Raw genomic sequence first — 14,127 nt, 5'->3', positions numbered from 1 at the left:
TAGTTAAAACCACAATGAGACGCCAGAGAAATTAGTGGTCAAAGGAGGGGCCTTAGCTAAAGTTCCAGATCTCCCACCCTCAATGGTACAGACCCCACCCCTGGCTTGCCTGCTTCAGTTGTTGGACCCTGTCTATGTCTTCAGCATGGGGTAATCTTCACCTCTTCAGGAATCCCCAGGCATCTATCTCCAGGCCATGCTAGTGCATCTGTGATGTGTCAACATGAGCACGGACTTTGAAACCACGTAAAAGCAGAGCAAGTTATTTCACTGCTTTGAGCCTCTACTTTGACACTTATAAAGTAGAGACAATAACATCTTGCAAAATGATTACTAAAACTACACAAAGGACCTGGCATGTAGCAGAGGTTCCATGAGGAATCACTATTGGTAGGATTGAGGCCACTCCCCGTCCTTCTTAGGGTCACACTCGGGGTCCAGTGTACAGCTCTCAGAGGTGGCATTGTCTTTCTCCCCAGAGTTTTCATCCCTGACACATCCCACCCAAGTGTGAAACTCAAGTCCAGGTAGGATCTTGAGACGTGATAGAAACAGATAGCCAGAGGTGGGATTTTAAAATGCCAGTGGAAGAACTCAGTTGCTTAAGAATTGCTCCATACACCAATAAAACACAGACAGCAATAATTGCATAGACTTTGAGAATGGCTGATGAGGAACTCAGTGACAGTATCATCTCAGTGATAGTATCGCCTCAGTGACTGTATCACCTGCCTTCAGAACCAGACTAGTTCACTGGGGTGCCTCCTTACCAACAGAAAAATTCTGGTGGGATCATTTGTGACTAAAAACTTTACCCCTGGAAGGAAGAGAAGCCAGAGTGCCCAAATCAGACAGATCTGAATCCGAACCCTGTCTCTGGTTCTCATAACTCTGTGGCCTTGGGCCTCACTGCACCTTGGCTTCCCCATCTGTGAAATGGAGGGCTAATCCCTACTTCAAAGAGCTATGGTGAATACTAAATGAGAAGATATGTCTACAGTTCCTATAGATAGTAAGCAGTCAACAATCATTAACTCCTTATCTTCCTTCCGCCAGGAGTAAATATCAAGATTTTGAGAGGGGTGGGGGGGAAGGCTTGGCTTTTAGATTTTGTTGTAAGCTTTATTTTTTCTTCTTTTTTTTTCAAACTTTTTTAGCGTTTTTTATTTTTATTTTTGAGAGAGAGAGAGAACACGCAGGGGAGGAACAGAGAGAAAGGGAGAGAGGGGATCTGAAGCAGGCTCCGTGCTGACAACAGAGAGCCCAATGCGGGTCTAGAATTCATGAACTGTGAGATCATGACTTGAGCCAAAGTTGGTCGCTTAATGGACTGAGCCACCCAGACACTCCTTTTTTTCAATTTTTTAATTATTTTACTTTATATTTTTTCAATTTGAATCGTAAGCTCTCTAACTGAGCTGGACCATGTTTTCTCGCTTGTCATAGGCAAAAGTAGAATCACAGAGCTGAGAAAACTTCAGCAATTATCTATTTCCTATCTATTACCTTTATTTTAATGAATAAAATGAATCAACGGGGTGCTAGAGGTGACATGGTCTTCTGTTTTGCAACTCCTTTAGCTGCAAATGACCAAAATCCAACTCAGACAAAGTTAAGTGCGAGTGAAATATTTGGGACATCATATGCTGCTGGACCTCATGCAGAGCCAGGGTTGGGGGTTAGGGAGAGGCTGGGCAGAGAACACTCCCCCTCTCCACTGTTTGCCAAGTCACCCAGCTGATTAGTGGGTATACACTCCAGCGTTCTGGTTCCTAATCCAGTACTTTTCCCCTTCCATCTGCTCACATTCCTAGACCCAATGATAGACCTTATTTACTGGTGGTGGCAATGATTTGTGCTGTTTCAACCCCTTAGGAGATGTGGGGGCCTACAGTTCACATTTGGAGAACAGTCAACCAGAATTTGTGGTGAGATCCACCTGCAGCCATGGTCAAGACTGGGGGCTCCTTAGTACTCCCTGTAACCACCTAGCTGGCCCGCCCCACACATCCAAAGGTGTGCTGGTGGCAGTATTGTTCTCGACATTCCAGCTAGCAATGGTGTCAACACTGAACTATATCTCCTGTCAGGAATTCCAGAGCCTCAAAATAGACACACTAGACAGGCACACTATACACTCACACTGTTACCTGCCTGTGAATCCAGCTGTGCCTGTCTAAGAAAACACATCAGGTTGATTCTTTAAAGTGACTGTTCATGCATCTGGTGCTATCTTCATAGTTTATACACCTTCCAGCATGGTCAATCCAATCCTCCACTCCCATCGAAACAGCCAAACAGACCTCAGCACCAGCTGATTTGGACTTGTGGTCAGTCCACAAGGAACACTTGGATGGCTGGTATCGTAGAATGTTAGAGCTGAAAGGAGCCAAAGAGATTGTCCAGGCTTTCTTCCATTTGACAGATGAGGAAGTTGAGGCACAGGGAGAACCATGTTACTTCAGGGCAGCCTGGTCTTGCCCAAGTGCTGGCCTGGGGGCAGGGTGGCGACCACAAACAGAACACTCAGGCTTTTCATGAATTCCCTCCAAGGCCATTCAAGTTCTGGGGGGGTGCTGGACCTGAAGTCCTTCTGTCTCACATGGACCAGGAGTGGGAAAGTCATCTGGCCTCAAGGGAAGTCCAAGCAGAGCCCTGGTGTCCAGGGTCCCCTGATCCTCTGATGCATCCCCTACCACCCCCTAGAACAAACTGTTGGGGCACTTGGGAAACCTGGCTTGGCCAGCTGTTCCTTGTCTATCCGAAGAGCTGAAATTCTAGTAGGGATGATTTATGAGTTTCTGAGCGAGGGGAATAGGAGCCGCACTTTCCCCTGACATAGAGCCTGGTCCCGCGGGTGCCGGGATGAATAATGCTCTCCTGTGGGGCAAAGGGCTCTTGTCTGAGTCAAAGGATGATTTAACTCCTCAGGGAGCCAGCATTCCCTCCAATAACTCACCCTCCTTGAGAAAGGGAGTGGAGTCCCCCTGTCCTGTCGGCGTCTGCACCCACTCAGGGCAGGAGGCACCTCACGAGCAATCAGTGAGGAAACCCCATGGTTGGCATCCTTCAGAACAAGGCAGGGGCCAGCAGGCATGCACAGGGAGCAGGCCAGTGTGCTGATGGCTTGGGCAGCGGCTGACCCAGGCTGCTGAAGGGAAACACCCAGGGAAAGAAGGAGCAGACTTAAGATGGGCTGACTCAGGGCCAGGCCAGGACAACTGTAAAGGATACAAGAGTATTTGAACTCTGGATAAAAGAACTTCCCAACAATTAGATTTGCACCCAACCCCCTATAAAGAATAAACTGTCTTTTGAGGCACTGGCAAGGATGTGGATACTGCTGGTAGAGTGTAAAATCACGCAACCACCATGGAAAAGTGTGACGGTTCCTCAAAAGATTAAACATCAAATTACCATTTGATCCAGCAATTCTACTTCTAGATATATGCATAAAAGAATCAAAAGCAGAGGTTTGGACAGATATTTGTACACCATGTTCACAGTAGCATTAGTCAGTAGCCAAAAGGTAGAAGCAACCCAAGTGTCTACGAACAGGTGACGGAGAAACAAAGTGTGGCCTATCCATGCAGTGGAATATTATTTGGCCCTAAAAGCAAAGGAAATTCTGACACGGGCTACAATGTGAATGAACCTTGAGGAAGCTTCTGCTAAGTGACACAGCCAGTCAAAAAAGGACAAATCCTGTATGATTCCACTTATATGAGGAAGCTAGAGATGTCAAATTCACAGAGGCCGAAAGCAGCAAGGGTGTTGCCAGGGGCTCTGTGAAAGGGGGAGTGGGGAGTTAATGTTCGAGGGGGACAGTTTCACGTGGTGCTGATGAAGAAGTTCTAGAGATGAACAGTGGTGATGGCTACAGAGTCATGTCAATGTACCTAAGGCCACTGAACCATACAGGGAAAAATGACTAAAATGGTAAATTTTAGGTTATATCGACTTTACCACAATATTTTAAATGGGAAAAAGAATTAAGGTCAATAATCACAAAAGAAGGGACTCAGGCTTCTCAGGGACCCAGATGACTTTGAAATTAACAGGGCTTTTTTTTTTTTTTTTTTTTTTTTTTAATCACTGGGGAGACTTACGGTTAACTTGAGAGAAAAATGGGATGGGAACACAGACTCTGGATTGTGTCCAGTGCGGGCCCTCTTGCCCAGGGCAAGTGTCGCATGGTCTTTGGAAAATAGATGCAAATTTTGTACCAACTCTGACAATCCACTTCCTCAAATCACTCTCTTGCGAAGCGTCTCCTCCTAATAACTTTTCTGTAGTGGTAATAATAATAATTATCAAAATAATCATGGCTAACATTTATCTAGCATATACTCTGTGCCAGTCACTGTGCTAAGCACGTTGTATGCACTGTTCCTTTAAAACCCACAACAAACCTAGAAGGTACTGTTATGATCCCCTTTTATAGATGAGAAAAACTGAGACGCAATGCAATTGAGTACCTCGAGCCACGGGTGTGTCCAGAGCTCACTCTCCCACCCAGCACGTTCTCCAGACCAAGGGGCTTGAGAGATGGGGATGAAACTGGTATGAGGGTGGCATTTGAACTGGGCCTTCAAGGAAAATGAGGCTCTAGCCATGAACCTAGGCGTTGGACTCATTACTTAACTTCCCTGAGCCTCAGCCTCCTGTCTGCGAGTTGAGGACGATAATCACACCTTCCCCATGGGTTTGCCATGAGGAGGAAACGAGGCAGCTCTACGAGCGCTTAGCACAGTTGGCGGCTAAGCATCAGCTCTCCTTGTTAGCATCCACCTCTCCCTCCCCTGAGCTCTCAGAGTGCTCTCGTGTTCACCCCTCTTGTTGCACTCAGCAATTGCTACCATGCATTAGATAGAGCACTTGAATTCAGTCCGGTGACCTCCCCACTCCCCACAAATTACATGCTGTTGGAGGGCAGAGGTGGCATTTTGCTCATCTCTGGGTCTCCAGCAGCAGTGTAGGAAGGGCATGGTAAATGTCTGAGGGAACGGTGACATAATGAATGGATGCATGATGCTCTTTGGCCAAAAAACAACCCCTCCCTTGGTTATAATCAGAGCCACAGCCAGCCTGCTAATGAGCCAGGCCAGAGCACTGTCCCGCCCCATCCTTGGTGCAGACAGCCAGACGACTGACCGACCCCCAACCAGCCGACCAGCCGCTTGGGGCAGGGCTGATGTCTACAAGGATAAGAGAGAGCAGGGAGCAGGGGGCTTTACAGAGGGGACAGCCTTGGGTCTACAGGTGCTGGCCTCCTGGCAGGCAGTCCCCGAGGAAGTGACAGTCTTGGGCCTACAGGCCTCAGGGCACAGAGGTTCCTGAGCACTAGCTGAGATGGAAAAGCAGAGCCTGTAAAAAAATGAGAGTGGGAAATGAGAGTCAAGGAGCCAAGGGAAACGGCAGATCTGTGAACAGGCTGTTTTTGCTTTTGTCTCTGGAGAAGGAAGAGGATGGAGAGTAAAGAGAGGAGAGTCACAGACCGGCTTCCTGCCCTGCCCGGCCAGGGTGGGATCACGCCAGATAATGGCTGATAGCAGTGGAAACGGGGAGACAAGATAAAGGGGAGGCCGGCCACAGGCAGCAGACCCCCGGAGCCAGGGAGGAGCGCCAGAGGGACACGAGGAAGATGGTGCGGAAGCACAGAGGAAGCGCGAGCAGAGAGAGAAGAAAGGCCCTCGCTAAGACACTGAGACAGCTGACCAAACCCGGGGCCTTGGGGTATCAGCACTGAGCTGTCGCTGGCTCAGGGCTCAGGGCCGAGGGCAAACCTCACACTCTCCGGAAACTTCCTAACCATCCTGAGTGTCTGTCTCGTCTGCGGTAAAAATGGGGGTTCTGGAGGGTGGGTTATTAGAAACCTACCTTCCTCCACTCGTGTTCACTAAGAGAACTGAGATGTAGCAGGTTAGGCTGGTACAAAGTGAGTGCTTGGTTAAAGGGCCTTTTCCTCTCCTTCCCTGAAAGTGGCTTCAGGGATGGTCCTGTCTCCAACATCTTCTGGCTCCTGGTCTAGGAGGCTGTGACATGGAAAGAAACCACGCTGCCACCTTGCCTACAAACCCTCCCTGCTTGAGTTCACACCCGCTCCTTCTCCCCTATGAAACCCACCTTAGAAACTCCAGACAAGGTCCATTCTTCCCAGGATCGGGGGTCTCTGCACAGCACCCCGGTTCTCATCAGCTCATGCATTCATTCAGCCCACACTTACTGAACACCTTCCAGGTGCCAGCCCCGTGCTGAGACCTGGGGAGACAGTGGAAACTCAGGTGACCTGTCCCTGCCCTGGGGGGGCTTGAGATCTAGAAGGGGAGATGAGAAAAGAACAAACAATAGTGACAAGGCATAATAGGTGCTATTAAAAGTTCTGTGAAAGCTACAAATTGGGGATGGGGTGCGTGATCAAGGAAGAATACGTCATTTCCTCATCGAGGCCACAGACTCCTTGGGTGAGTCGTAATTTCACCTGCAAAGCCACAGACCTCAAGGAGAAAGGAGAAAGGTGAAGGACAGACAGAAGGGAGAAAGGAGAAAGGGGATGAACCAGACATTGTATGCTAAGATACTATTTGTAAAGCCCTGATAACTCTCTAAACAAAACTGTTTACCTGGGAGGGGAGGGGGTGCTTCAATGTATGTAAGAATTTTCAAAGAAACCCAACTAGACCTTTTAACTTCCTGAAAACCACACACTGAAATCATCAGACCTTGAGGAGCCCAGGACTGAGCACAGGCACACCCAGAAAATGCTGCCTTGAAACAAAGGAATACATGTACCGAACAGGAAACCACCCACTGAAAAAAAGTGGGACACCCAGGTGGCTCAGTGGGTTAAATGTCTGACTCTTGATTTTGGTTCAGGTCACAATTTCACAGTTCATGGGTTTGAGCCCTGCGTCAATAGCATGGTGCCTGCTTGGGATTCTCACTCCCTCTCTCTCTCTGCCCTGCCCCCAGTCGTTCTCTCTCTCTCAAAATAAACTTTTTAAAACAGTGACAGGTCTAGAAGAACGGTCAAGTGGGTGGCTTCTGTTTCTGTACCCCCTTTCCTCTTGCAACCTCTCTCTCAGTATTTTTAGTTGGCATCTGCACTCTTAGAAGACAGCATGTAAGTTACTCCTTCACACTAAGGTGTTCATGACGTGCGTTGGCCCACATGGAAATATTTGCACCTTAAAATGGGATAAATGGAATTTAGTGAAATGTTACCCAGTCTCTAGAAGATAGATTTAAGATGTATAGAAGCCCCTCAAATCCCCTGAGGTGAGAGAATTTACTTTGCTCAAAGCTGCCCTTGAAAATCCCATTTCCCATCCCCACAGTGCATTATTCCTGCCCACCCACCCCCCCACCCCCCCGCCCCCCCCCACCCCCCGCCCCCATCATCCTCAGCCTTCAACATTTGGAACTACAAAAGTGAGACCTGTCAGGAAAGAGGAGGTGGAGACCATGTCGTCTGGAATTACAGTCAAGGAAGACTACTCTTCTCCTGAACTTCTGGTCCCCTTCATCTTGGTCTCTGGGCCAAGCTCCCCAAGATGGCGGTGCACATGAGAATCCAGCAAGCCCCTCATGAGTGAAGATCACACAGTAAATATAGCCACAAAGTAGACAGTCCCTCACCCCTATTTTCTAAGCATCTTTTCATCCCAGGAATATGTGTTACAGGGAAAGTATTCCCTCTTGGACCCCTGACCTTTAGGGTATCAGCCCGGGGTTGGGGGGTGGATGGATGGGAAGGCTTTCAACAGTTGTATTAAGCAGCTCTTCCATGAGCCTTGGTGAGGGGACTGGTCTCTCCATGGCCCCTGAGCTCTGCTATGTTCTGGGTGTCACAGTGCAGGCCTTGAGCCCCACACTCTTGCAGACAGCAATACCTGTTTGCAGGGTTTGTGGGTGTGTTCAGTTAGGTTAATGTGTTGAGGCCACTTTGCACAGGTAAAATCTGCTTTCAAATGAGGCTTGCCAACCATATTCCAAATTCAATTTTCTCAGGAACACTTCAAAACAGACGCCTTATATATAAAGGTTGACTCCATAGAGGATAGAAGTCTCCAAATGATTACAACCTGCATTTATTTTCTGCTTCAAGTTCAGGAAAGAACTTGAGATCCTGCGGGCTTTCTAGCTCTGGCAGAGCCACACTGGCTGGCCTACCCCACAGGAGCCCACCAAGGGGGCTCCAAGGAGGGGGCCAGGAGAACGACCTCTCACCCCCACTAGTTCCTCTCCTCTGCCCTGCTCACCAGTTCCCCACACCAGGCTTTGTGCAAAGCCCACGTATAGCTGTACTAATAACACTCACCATTTAATGTCCATTGAATGTGTGCATACTATGTGCCAGACAGGCAGCTAAGCACCTTAATTATTTCAGTCCTGGCCTCAGGACAATCCCTTGAGCAGCAACCTTATTGTGTCAGCTTAATGGATGAGGAAACTGAGTCTTGGAAAGGTTAAGTAATTTACCAAAACAAACTGTAGCGGGGCCCACCCCATCCCAGAGCTCACCTCGTTCTCTCTGAACCAGATTCTCTGAGGGGTATTACAACAACCAAGCACGGAACACACGCGCGCGCGCGCGCGCACACACACACACACACACACACACACACACACACACCAGTTTCCTGTGCTCAGGCCCCCACTATGAACAAAGAGAATCGGAGAAGAACTGAGCACAGTAGGGACAGCACAGATGGTATTTTAAGACTCTCCCTAGGAGTTGGCACAATTTGGGGAGGCAGTTGTTGGGGAGGAGGGGAGATGTAGTGTGGATCAAGATGGATCTTGAATTTTCCATCTGCTTTCAGACTGGACCTTCCCAGCTGGCTGCACGTTGATTTAATCCTGCACATATTTATGGAGATCCTACTAAGAACAGGCTCAGCGGGGGCCTTGCAAGACATTCAGAGAACCAAGAGCCACGGCCCCTCCCCACCCAGAGCCCAGAGCCCAAAGCACAGAGGGACAAAAAGTGGCCCACAGCACCCTGGCCACCCTCCTCAGCATTTCAGCTTTGAGGGAGGCCAGCGGGGTCGAGAAGCAGGCACAGAGAGAAAGGCCAGGAATTGTGGCTGGGAACCCACCCCACCGTGGCGCCCTTGGCGGCCGCATTGGAAGGAGGAAAGGGGTGAATTCTCGTGAGAATTCTGATAAATGAGCTCCTCCACCCCTCCCCCTCCCCCAATTAAAGCGAAGCAATCCCAGCGCCGCGCTGCAGAAACCACTTCCAAGCCAGGCATGACATCAACATTTCAGTGATAAGGGGTGGACAATGGGGTGTTAGACTAATAGAAAAACACCGCTGGATAAGGCCGGCTCCTGATACCCAGGCTGATGGGAAATACCATTGTCTGTCCGCTGTCAGCTGAGTCCCGGGGCGACAGGGATTCCAGCGGCCACAGGCAGCGGCGGCGGCGAGGGCGGCCCGCGGGGCTGGACAGGGGAGGGCGCCGCGGGCGCGGGGAGGGGCGGGGTGCAGGGGCGGGGGGCGAGGACACGCCGGGCAGCCCGGCAGAGAGGGCAGAGTGCGGCGCCGGCCGGGGAGGGCGCGCAAAGGGGGCTCCGGGATTTGCACCTGGGCGTGGCAAATCGGGGAGACCACCTCCGCCTCAAGTTCGCGGGTTCAAGTTTCCCTGGCCCGCCTCGCCTCGGGTTAGCAAGAGCCTGCAACCCCGCAGCTGTACCTGAAGTTCACCAGCCTTGGGCCTTCAGCCGTGAGAGAAAAACCGAAAAACCGGAGGGAGAGGTGGAAATGGAAAGGGGCCCACAATTCTCTCTTTGTGGTGGGACTGTGTTGCTTGACCGTTCAGTGTGCACAGGTGTATTTGTTCCATTGAGTCTCGGACTTTTTATTGTATCAAGTAATACAGAGTTCTTATATTTTAAGGTACTCAGTAAGAGGAGAAAGTTCAACAACAACAAAACTGGTTTCCTGCAGTCTGCCTCCCCATCCTGTCCTTGTGCCGTGTCCTGCTCCCCAGAGGGAACCAAACCACCGTCAACACGTGCTGCTTCTGGCGTTTGCCGCTCTATTTCTGAATAATGTGCTTATGCTGCTGTTTTTATTTCTCAGTTTTAGACATCATCTAACGGCTTTTTCATATGGAAAATGAGAACTTAGCAACTTTAAACTGCTCTCCCTTTGATTTATCTCTCTCATCCTTCAGTAATTATATACAATAATATTTGAGTAAATAATGAATAGTGACTACTCTGACAGTAAAAATATTGCTGTAACTTTCCTAGATCCTGTTTCCTCTACTTTCTTAAGATACTCCTTGGTCTTGCTGGAGCATGTCCTTCAGTACCTTCCTCAGAAAAGGTACATTTTTTTTTTAATTTGGTAAGGTCTTGAATTCTAGATCAGAAATCATTTTTTTCATAGTACTTTAAAAAGATCGCTCCTTTTCAGACTTCTCAAGACACACATTCCTCCTCCTGAGACTCTGTATGGAATCTTGTCTTAGGAAGCTCTTAGGAAATTCTCTCTATGCCTGCTGTGGGAACATTTTATGATGTTTCTTAATGTTTTTTTTTTTTTTTTCATTCATTGTCTTGGATAATCAGTGAATAGGCTGTTAATCTGGAACTCACCTCTTTTAATTCTGGGGAAAATTCACCTCTTATTTCTTGGCTATTTACTCCTCTTTCCCATTTTCTCTATCCCTTCTTTCTAGAACTTCTATTAATTGGATGTTGGATATTCTAAATTGATAGTCTAAATGTCTCAGCTTTTATTTCCTATTTCCCTCTAATTCTTTGTCTTTTTGTTCTACTTTCGGGAAGATTTTTTTCACCTTTATCTTCCTACCCTCCTATAAAATCCTTTTTTTTTTTCTTCAGTATTTTAATTTCTGAGAGGTCTTTCTTGTTTTCTGATTGTGGCTTTTTCATAGCTTCTAGTCTTACTTCATTAGGCAACATCTTATCATCTGAAATATATTAATTATAATTATTTTTTTAAGTTTCCGTCTGCTCCTCACATTGTTACTTTCAGCTTCCTTGTCTCTGTTAGTCTTGGTCTCTATTTTTGATGTTGGAGACTTTCCTCAGATCTGTGGTGATCTTTGGCTGTGTCACTAAAGGGTCACTGGAAGTTCTGAGTGCACAGGGGCTTATGCCCTCTGGGGCTTCATCCTGGTGACTGGGGGGAAACTTGGTCATTTACTTGGACTAGTCAGTTTCTCTAGCTTCTGTCTTGGGACCTATAGGAGGGTCTTGCATTTCTGGGATTTCAGGCAGAAGAAAGCATTTGTGTGGGTCTGATGGTTCAGTTTGCCAACTTCTCATCCTCATCGTTACAGCTATTCCCAGCCCGCCTTCCACTCTGCCAGGTGCCCCTGAGTCAGGGGCCTCCCCAGTTCAGGGTCCACCAGAAAGCACTTTATTTTGCACCTAAAACACCATTTAGTGCATGCCAAGTCCTAGGGTTAGGCCTGAGATCTTATGGAACCCCTTCCTTTGGCAGAGAAGAACTCAGAGAGAAATGATTCACCTTAGACCTCACATGAGGGGGGTCATGGTGAGCCCAGTCCATGACCTGGACCTTTCCCGAAGCGAACACAACTGGTAGGTTTCCAGGCCTCCCTTTCCTTCCATCTCTCTGTGTATTGCTTTCTATACATCCCTCTGTTTGTCTTTCCCCCTCCACTGACAGGTCACAATAGGATAAAAACATTTAGTATGAAGGAGCGTCTTGGATATTTTATATATATATATATATATATATATATATATATATATATATATGATGTAATGAAATAGAAGAAAAATTTTACAAAAATAAATCTGTAAAAAAATAAATAAATCTGTAAATTAAAGTTAAGTAGTCCTCAATTTATGTATTTGACATTCATATACCCCGTGTTTTCATACATAGATACTTAGGAACTCCTTCTTCTATGCCTATCTCGGATCTTCGTATGGCATTTCTTGAAAAAACTTTGAGTTTCACATGGTGGTGCCACCTGGCTACAAACAGATTGGCCATGTCGCCATCTTTGTCTGTTTAACAGTGCACATTACCACAATTACTTGTATTATATTAGCATATTTTCCTTCATTATGTTATGTAACTAAATGGAAAACAAAAGTGAAAGTGCGATACTAGTGATAAAAAGGGTTGGGTCTTGGGAACTTAAGTGAGGCAAGAAGCTGCTAGCGTGGCCAGCCAATCTTCAGCTTTCAGCTGAAGCATGTTGAATTAACCTGGCTGGTGGTGTTCAATTTTGAAGGAAAACAGGACAATTAGAGAACAAGGTGTAATTGAAGAGTTCATAATCTTTTTTAGATTTCGGGAAATAGAATCCCTTTCGAATATATAAATCTATTGCCTTGTTTTGCACATTTGAAATGATCTGTAGTTTGTTGCTTATTTGGAGAGAGAAAGTGGATAAGACAATGGGACTGTCAGCGCCTCCTCAATCCCTGAAAGTACACTCGGGATCAGCGTCCCCACCTGTGTTGGCAGCTGGACACATACGAGCCCACTGAAAAAGTTCTTGTGGGTTTGGAAAGGTCATATGCAACCCCAGTGCATATGCGCAAGGGTCTAGCCATTCTTCCTTGTCCCTGGATGGTTTGCTTCCCTCAAAATATGACTCTTGGTGCTACTTTAGGACAGAGGGCTCCCCTGCTGAGTCCACTGTCTGTCTGGATCCACCCACACTCCTGCGACTAACCCAGCCCCTTCTTCTCTACGTATGCACCCAGAGAATCCAGGCGCATCGGGGCCCAACCAGAAAAGTCAGCCTGACTTCTTCCTGCCCCCTGCCCCATTCCTGTACCCTCCAAAATATCTTGACCATGTTCTCTGAGTCACTAAGCCAAAGGTCTGTGAGCCATCCTCAACAACTTCGAGTCTTACATCCAAACTTTTGCCACATTCTTTATCCATTTGACATGCAAAGCCTCCCCTGATATCCCCACAGCAACTGCCCTGGGACAGGCCACCACTGTGTCTTGCCTGGGATATTTCTATCACCCCCAAGTGGTCTTCAGCCCCAACCTACTCCTTCCCCAGTCTATCTTTCACAGTGCTGCCTGAGTGATCTTTCCAGAATGCCACTCTGATCACCTCAGGTCCTAATTAACAACCTCTCAGGACCTCCTTATTGCCAGAGTCCAAACTCCGAAGCATTCATCCCCCACCTACCTCTCCAACTTTTTTCCCACCTCCTCCCCACAAATCCCAAATGGAAACCACAGGATACCACTTGAGTCTCCAGAGTTTTGGCCGTGATACTCCATGGCTTGGAATGCCTTCATCCCCGTGGTGATGACCACATCCTTAAATGTCATAGTTTCCTGGTTGCTATTCATCATTCCTTCCTCAAGAAGAATTCATTACTCCTTCCTCCATTTCTACAACTCTTGAAAGTATCTACTCTCCCTTTAAACTGGTGTTATAATGATCACGTTGTCTCTCTTCTTCCCCATAATCTTCCAAGTCAAAACTGTGTCTTCCCTCTATCTTTAGTGCCTAACTCAGCCTTGGCATGGAGTTGGCACCTAATAAATACCTGTTGAATTTCTTTCATTAGACTGAAAATATGTAGCCCCTGACCACATATGGTCTACTGTCCAAAAGTGGTTAGAGAGCTATTTACATAGAGTCAAAGATACATTTTCAAATACCAAGACAAAGCTATAATTATTTCAGGAAAGATTGAAATGTCAAACACCATCAAGCTCTGTTTGTCTCTGTCCCTGTATCCGGCCTTTACTTGCCTCATACAGTTATCTTGATTCTTACAAAAGACTCTCAACAAGATAAGAAATATGCTATGGGAACCTCTGGGTGTCCTCATGTCCTCATGAGCTCACAGCTCATGATCCAAAAGTTTTTTTGGAGTCCATGTGTCAGATCTCCCCAAAGGATTCTGATTGGGTCTGCTTAGGTCACATGACCACCTCTGGACCAATCACTATGAAGACTGGAGTAAACAATTAGAATTGGAGCAGCCTAGGTCATATGCCATTCCTAAAAAATTTTTTTAATGTTTATTTATTTTTGAGAGAGAGACACACACAGAGCGCAAGTTGGGGAGGGAGACACAGAATCCGAAGCAGGCTCCAGTCTCTGAGCCATCAGCACAGAGCGTGACTGAA

This window comes from Panthera onca, chromosome B1, assembly GCF_046562875.1.
Source record: "Panthera onca isolate mPanOnc1 chromosome B1, mPanOnc1 haplotype 2, whole genome shotgun sequence".
NCBI lineage: Eukaryota > Metazoa > Chordata > Mammalia > Carnivora > Felidae > Panthera > Panthera onca.
Note: the sequence above shows the minus strand (reverse complement) of the source record.